This window comes from Arachis hypogaea, chromosome 19 (assembly GCF_003086295.3).
Source record: "Arachis hypogaea cultivar Tifrunner chromosome 19, arahy.Tifrunner.gnm2.J5K5, whole genome shotgun sequence".
Lineage (NCBI taxonomy): Eukaryota > Viridiplantae > Streptophyta > Magnoliopsida > Fabales > Fabaceae > Arachis > Arachis hypogaea.
Genome location: NC_092054.1, coordinates 47,841,743 through 47,848,903, shown reverse-complemented (window position 1 = coordinate 47,848,903; position 7,161 = coordinate 47,841,743). Strand labels below are relative to the sequence as shown.

Genomic DNA, 7,161 nt, shown 5'->3' with positions numbered 1-7,161 from the left:
AGACTTTGAATTCATTGCTTCCTTTTCCCTATACGTTTTCAAAAAAATAAAAATATACAAAAATCCAAAAAAATTAATAAAATCATCAAATCAAAAATATTTTTTGTTTCTTGTTTGAGTCTAGAGTCAATTTTTAAGTTTGGTGTCAATTGCATTTTTTCTAAAAACTTATGCATTTTTCGAAAATTCATGCATTCATAGTTCTCTTCATGATCTTCAAGTTGTTCTTGGTAAGTCTTCTTGTTTGATCTTCATATTTTCTCGTTTTGTGTCTTTTCTTATTTTTCATATGCGTTTTTAACTTGTTAGTGTCTAATTATTGAAAATTTCTAAGTTTGGTGTCTTACATGTTTTTCTTTTCTTAAAAATTTTCAAAAAAAAAAAAATTATTGATGTTCATCTTGACATTCAAAGTGTTCTTGCTGTTCATCTTGACATTCATAGTGTTCTTGCATGCATCACATGTTTTAATCCAAAATTTTCATGCATTGAGTCAATTTTGTGTTTTTCTCTTTCTTCATTAAAAATTCAAAAATATATTTCCCTTTTTCTTCTCATCAAATTCGAAAATTTGATTTGACTTTTTCAAAAAAATTTTAAAATCAAGTTGTTTCTTATGAGTCAAATCAAATTTTCAATTTAAAAATTCTATCTTTTGCAAATCTTTTTCAAAAATCAAATCTTTTTCAAAATTTCTTTCTAATATTTTCGAAAATTTTTCAAATTAATTTTCAAAAATCTTTTTCTTAATTTTAGTTCATGATTTTTGAATTAGTTACTAACATTTAATGTGATTGATTCAAAAATATTAAGTTGTTACTTGCCTAGTAAGAAAGGTTCAATCTTTAAACTCTAGAATCATATCTTTTTAGTTTCTTGTTAGTCAAGTAATCAACTTTAGTTTTCAAAATCAAATCTTTTTAATTTTCTTTTCAAATCTTTTTCAAATTAAAATTTCAATCATATCTTTTTCAAATTCAATTTCAAAATCTTTTCTAACTTCTTATCTTTTTAAAATTGATTTTCAAATCTTATCTTTTTGTTTCAATCATATCTTTTTAAATTTCAATCATATCTTTTTCAAAAACAAATTTCAAAACTTTTTCAATCAATCTTATCTTTTTGTTTCAATCATATCTTTTTCAAAACTACCTAACTAATCCTCTCTCTCTTATTTTCGAAAATTCCCTCTCTCCTTTTTCAAAATTCCTTTTTAATTAACTAATTGTTTTAATTTTAATTTAATTTCAACTTTAATTTTCGAAATCTAACTTTCAATTTAAATTTTTATTTTAATTAAATTTCTAAATTCTCTCTCTCATCTCCTTCTATTTATTTATTCATCTACTAACACTTCTCTCCCATCCAAAAATTCGAACACCACCTCCCTCTCTGTGTTCGAGTTTTTCCTCTTTTCTTCTTCTACTCACACAAAAGAATCTCTATACTATGACATAGAGGATTCCATATTTTCTTTGTTATTCCCTTCTTTGTCATATGAGCAGGAGCAAGGACAAGAACATTCTTGTTGAAGCAGATCCTGAACCTGAAAGGACTCTGAAAAGAAAACTAAGAGAAGCTAAAATACAACAACCCAGAGACAACCTTACAGGAATTTTTGAACAGGAAGAGTAGATGGCAGCCGAAAATAATAATAATGCAAGGAGGATGCTTGGTGACTTTACTGCACCTAATTCCAATTTACATGGAAGAAGCATCTCCATTCCTGCCATTGGAGCAAACGATTTTGAGCTGAAACCTCAATTAGTTTCTCTGATGCAGCAGAACTGCAAGTTTCATGGACTTTCATCTGAAGATCCTTTTCAGTTCTTAACTGAATTCTTGCAGATCAGTGATACTGTTAAGACCAATGGGGTTGATCCTGAGGTCTATAGGCTTATGCTTTTCCCGTTTGCTGTAAGAAACAGAGTTAGAGTGTGGTTGGACTCTCAACCCAAAGATAGCCTGAACTCTTGGGATAAGCTGGTCACGGCTTTCTTAGCCAAGTTCTTTCCTCCTCAAAAGCTGAGTAAGCTTAGAGTGGATGTTCAAACCTTCAGACAGAAAGAAGGTGAATCCCTCTATGAAGCTTGGGAGAGATATAAGCAACTGACCAAAAAGTGTCCTTCTGACATGCTTTCAGAATGGACCATCCTGGATATATTCTATGATGGTCTGTCTGAATTAGCTAAGATGTCATTGGATACTTCTGCAGGTGGATCCATTCACCTAAAGAAAATGCCTGCAAAAGCTCAAGAACTCATTGACATGGTTGCTAATAACCAATTCATGTACACTTCTGAGAGGAATCCTGTGAGTAATGGGACGCCTCAGAAGAAGGGAATTCTTGAAATTGATACTCTTAATGCCATATTGGCTCAAAATAAAATATTAACTCAGCAAGTCAATATGATTTCTCAGAGTCTGAATGGAATGCAAGCTGCATCCAACAGTACTCAAGAGGCATCTTCTGAGGAAGAAGCTTATGATCCTGAGAACCCTGCAATAGCAGAGGTGAATTACATGGGTGAACCCTATGGAAACACCTATAATCCCTCATGGAGAAATCACCCAAATCTCTCATGGAAGAATCAACAAAAGCCTCAACAAGGCTTTAATAATGGTGGAAGAAACAGGTTTAGCAATAGCAAACCTTTTCCATCACCCACTCAGCAAAAGACAGAGAGTTTTGAGCAGAATCCATCTAGCTTGGCAAATATAGTCTCTGATCTATCTAAGGCCACTCTAAGTTTCATGAATGAAACAAGGTCCTCCATTAGAAATTTGGAAGCACAAGTGGGCTAGCTAAGTAAAAGGATCACTGAAATCCCTCCTAGTACTCTCCCAAGGAATACAGAAGAGAATCCAAAAGGAGAGTGCAAGGCCATTGAATTGATTACCATGGCCAAACCTGTAAGGGAGGGAGAGGACGTGAATCCCAGTGAGGAAGACCCTATGGGACGTCCAGTGATCAACAAGGAGTTTCCCTCTGAGGAACCAAAAGAATTTGAGGCTCATCTAGAGACCATAGAGATTCCATTGAACCTCCTTATGCCCTTCATGAGCTCTGATGAGTATTCTTCTTCCGAAGAGAATGAGGATGTTACTGAAGAGTAAGTTGCCAAGTACCTTGGTGCAATCATGAAGCTGAATGCCAAATTATTTGGTAATGAGACTTAGGAAGATGAACCTCCTTTGCTCATCAATGAACTGAGTGATCTGGATCAACTGACATTGCCTCAGAAGAAACAGGATCCTGGAAAGTTCTTAATACCTTGTACCATAGGCACCATGACCTTTGAGAAGGCTCTATGTGACCTTGGGTCAGGGATAAACCTCATGCCCCTCTCTGTAATGGAGAAACTGGAAATCTTTGAGGTACAAGCTGCCAGAATCTCATTAGAGATGGCAGACAACTCAAGAAAACAGGCTTATGGACAAGTAGAAGACGTGCTAGTAAAGGTTGAAGGCCTTTACATCCCTGCTGATTTCATAATCCTGGATACTGGGAAGGAGGAGGATGAATCCATCATCCTTGGAAGACCCTTCCAAGCCACCAGCAAGAGCTGTGATTGATGTAGACAGAGGAGAATTGATCCTTCAACTAAATGAGGATAACCTTGTGTTTAAAACTCAAGGATCTTCTTCTGTACCCATGGAGAGGAAGCATGAAAAGCTTCTCCCAGTACAGAGTCAAACAAAGCCCCCACAATCAAACTCTAAGTTTAGTGTTGGGAGGCCTCAGCCAAACTCTAAGTTTGGTGTTGAATTCCCATATCCAAACTCTAAGTTTGGTGTTGAGAGTCTATAAAATTGACCTGATCACCTGTGTGGCTCCAGGAGAGCCCACTATCTAGCTATTGACATTAAAGAAGCGCTTGTTGGGAGGCAACCCAATGTTATTTAATCATTTTTATTTTATTTTCTCTTTGTTATTTCATGTTTTATTAGGTTGATGATCATGTGGAGTCACAAAAACTACTGAAAAATCAAAAATAGAATGAAAAACAGCATTGAAAATAGAACACCCTGGAGGAAGGGCTTACTGGCGTTTAACGCCAGAACAGAGCATGAAACTGGCGTTAAATGCCAGAAACAAGCAGCATTCTGGTGTTTAAATGCCACGAATGCACCCCAGAGGAAAACTAGCGTTCAACGCCAGAAACATGCTGCAGACTGGCGTTGAATGCCCAAAACAAGCATGGAAGTGGCGTTTAACGCCAAAAACATGCTGCAATCTGGCATTAAACGCCAGGATTGCCTACAGAGGGCGTTTACACGCCTAATTGGAGCAGGGATGATTAAAGTCCTTGGCCCCACTAGATCTATGGACCCCATAGGATCTCCTCAGGATCTGTGGACCCCACAGGAGCCCCACCTACTTCTTCTCTCCTCTTCACACCTTTTCATAACTCTCTTCCCCAAATACCCCTCACCAATCAACTCAATCACTCTTTCCCATCACCTCTTCACCACTCACATCCATCCTCTCTTCCCCAAAAACCCCACCTACCTTTAAATTCAAAATAATTTCCCTCTCAAACCTAACCCTAAATGGCCGAACCCTAACCCCTCCCCACTCCTATATAAACCCCTCATTCCTTCTTCATTTTCCCACAACACAACCCTCTTTTCTTCCACTTGGCCGAAACCACTTCTCCCTCCATCTCCTCCATTCTCTTCTTTTTCTACTTCTTTCTCTTTTCTTTTGCTCGAGGACGAGCAACCATTTTAAGTTTGGTGTGGTAAAAGTAATGCTTTTTGTTTTTCCATAACCATTTATGGCACCTAAGGCCAGAGAAACCTCTAGAAAGAGGAAAGGGAAGGCAATTGCTTCCACCTCTGAGTCATGGAAGATGGAGAGATTCATCTCTAAGGTTCATCAAGACCACTTCTATGAAGTTGTGGCCAAGAAGAAAGTGATCCCTGAGGTTCCTTTCAAACTCAAAAAGAATGAGTATCCGGAGATCTGACTTGAAATCCAAAAAAGAGGTTGGAAAGTTCTAACCAACCCCATTCAACAAGTCGGGATCTTAATGGTTCAAGAGTTCTATGCAAACGCATGGGTTACTAGGAACCATGATCAAAGTGTGAACCCGAACCCAAAGAATTGGCTCACCATGGTTCGGGGGAAATACTTAGATTTCAGTCCAGAGAATGTGAGGCTGGCATTCAACTTGCCAATGATGGAAGAGAACGCGCGCCCCTACACTAGAAGAGTCAACTTTGATCAAAGGTTAGACCAAGTCCTCATGGACATATGTGTGGAAGGAGCTCAATGGAAAATTGACTCAAAAGGCAAGCCGGTTCAACTAAGAATGCCTGACCTCAAACTAGTAGCTAGAGGATGGTTGGAGTTCATTCAACGCTCAATCATTTCTACTAGCAACCGGTCTAAAGTTACTATAGACCGGGCCATCATGATCCATAGTATCATGATTGGGGAGGAAGTAGAAGTTCATGAGATTATACCTCAAGAACTCTACAAGGTGGCTGACAAGACCTCCACTTTGGCAAGGTTAGCCTTTCCTCACCTTATTTGTCACCTCTGCAATTCGGCTGGAATTGAAATAGAGGGAGACATCCTCATTGAAGAGGATAAGCCCATCACTAAGAAAAAGATGGAGCAAACAAGAGAGCATGGACCTCAACATGAGCATGAGGAAATTCCTCACCATGAAATCCCTGAGATGCCTCAAGGGATGCACTTTCCTCCACAAAACTATTGGGAACAAATCAATACTTCCCTAGGTGAATTAAGTTCCAACATGGGACAATTAAGGGTGGAACATCAAGAACACTCCATCATCCTCCATGAAATTAGAGAAGATCAAAGAGCTATGAGTGAGGAGCAAGAAAGACAAGGAAGAGACATAGAGGAGCTCAAAAGCATCATTGGTTCTTCAAGAAGAGGAAGACGCCACCTTTACTAAGGTGGACTCATTCCTTAATCTCCTTGTTCATTTATTTTCCTGTTTTTTTATTTTTATGCTTTATGTCTGTTTATGTTTTTGTCTTCATGATCACTAGTATTTAAGTGTCTATGCCTTAAAGTTATGAATGTCCTATGAATCCATCACCTTTCTTGAATGAAAAATGTTTTAATTACAAAAGAACAAGAAGTACATGGTTTCAAATTCATCCTTGAAACTAGTTTAATTACTTTGATGTGGTGACAATACTTGTTGTTTTCTGAATGAATGCTTGAACAGTGCATATGTCTTTTGAATTTGATGTTTAAGAATATTAAATATGTTGGCTCTTGAAAGAATTATGACAAGGAGACATGTTATTTGATAATCTGAAAAATCATAAAAATGATTCTTGAAGCAAGAAAAAGCAGTGAAAACAAAGCTTGTAGAAAAAAAAATAATAGCGAAAAAAAATGAAAAAAAAAAGAGAGAAAAAGCAAGCAGAAAAAGCCAAAAGCTCTTAAAACAAAAAGGCAAGAGCAAAAAGCCAGTAGCCCTTAAAACCAAAAGGCAAGAGTAATAAAAAGGATCCAAGGCTTTGAGCATCAGTGGATAGGAGGGCCTAAAGGAATAAAATCCTGGCCTAAGCGGCTGAACCAAGCTGTCCCTAACCATGTGCTTGTGGCGTGAAGGTGTCAAGTGAAAACTTGAGACTGAGCAGTTAAAGTCAAGGTCCAAAGCAAAAATAAGAGTGTGCTTAAGAACCCTGGACACCTCTAATTGGGGACTTTAGCAAAGTTGAGTCACAATCTGAAAAGGTTCACCCAGTTATGTGTCTGTGGCATTTATGTATCCGGTGAAAATACTGGAAAACAAAATGCTTAGGGCCACGGCCAAGACTCATAAAGTAGATGTGTTCAAGAATCAACATACTGAACTAGGAGAATCAATAACACTATCTAAATTCTAAGTTCCTATAGATGCCAATCATTCTGAACTTCAATGGATAAAGCGAGATGCCAAAACTATTCAAGAGGCAAAAAGCTACAAGTCCCGCTCATCTGATTGGAGCTATGTTTCATTAATAGTTTGGAATTTATAGTATATTCTCTTCTTTTTATCCTATTTGATTTTCAGTTTCTTGGGGACAAGCAACAATTTAAGTTTGGTGTTGTGATGAGCGGATAATTTATACGCTTTTTGGCATTATTTTTAGTATGTTTTTAGTAGGATTTAATTATTTTTCATT

At 37.3% G+C, this 7,161-nt stretch overlaps 1 non-coding gene across 1 annotated transcript; it reads right to left on the bottom strand.

Moving 5' to 3' along the window:
• Positions 1-2,031: 2,031 nt before the first annotated feature.
• LOC112780974 (small nucleolar RNA R71) lies at positions 2,032-2,139 on the bottom strand. Its single transcript, XR_003191777.1, has one exon. It is a non-coding gene; the product is annotated as a small nucleolar RNA R71 (small nucleolar RNA).
• Positions 2,140-7,161: the final 5,022 nt, after the last annotated feature.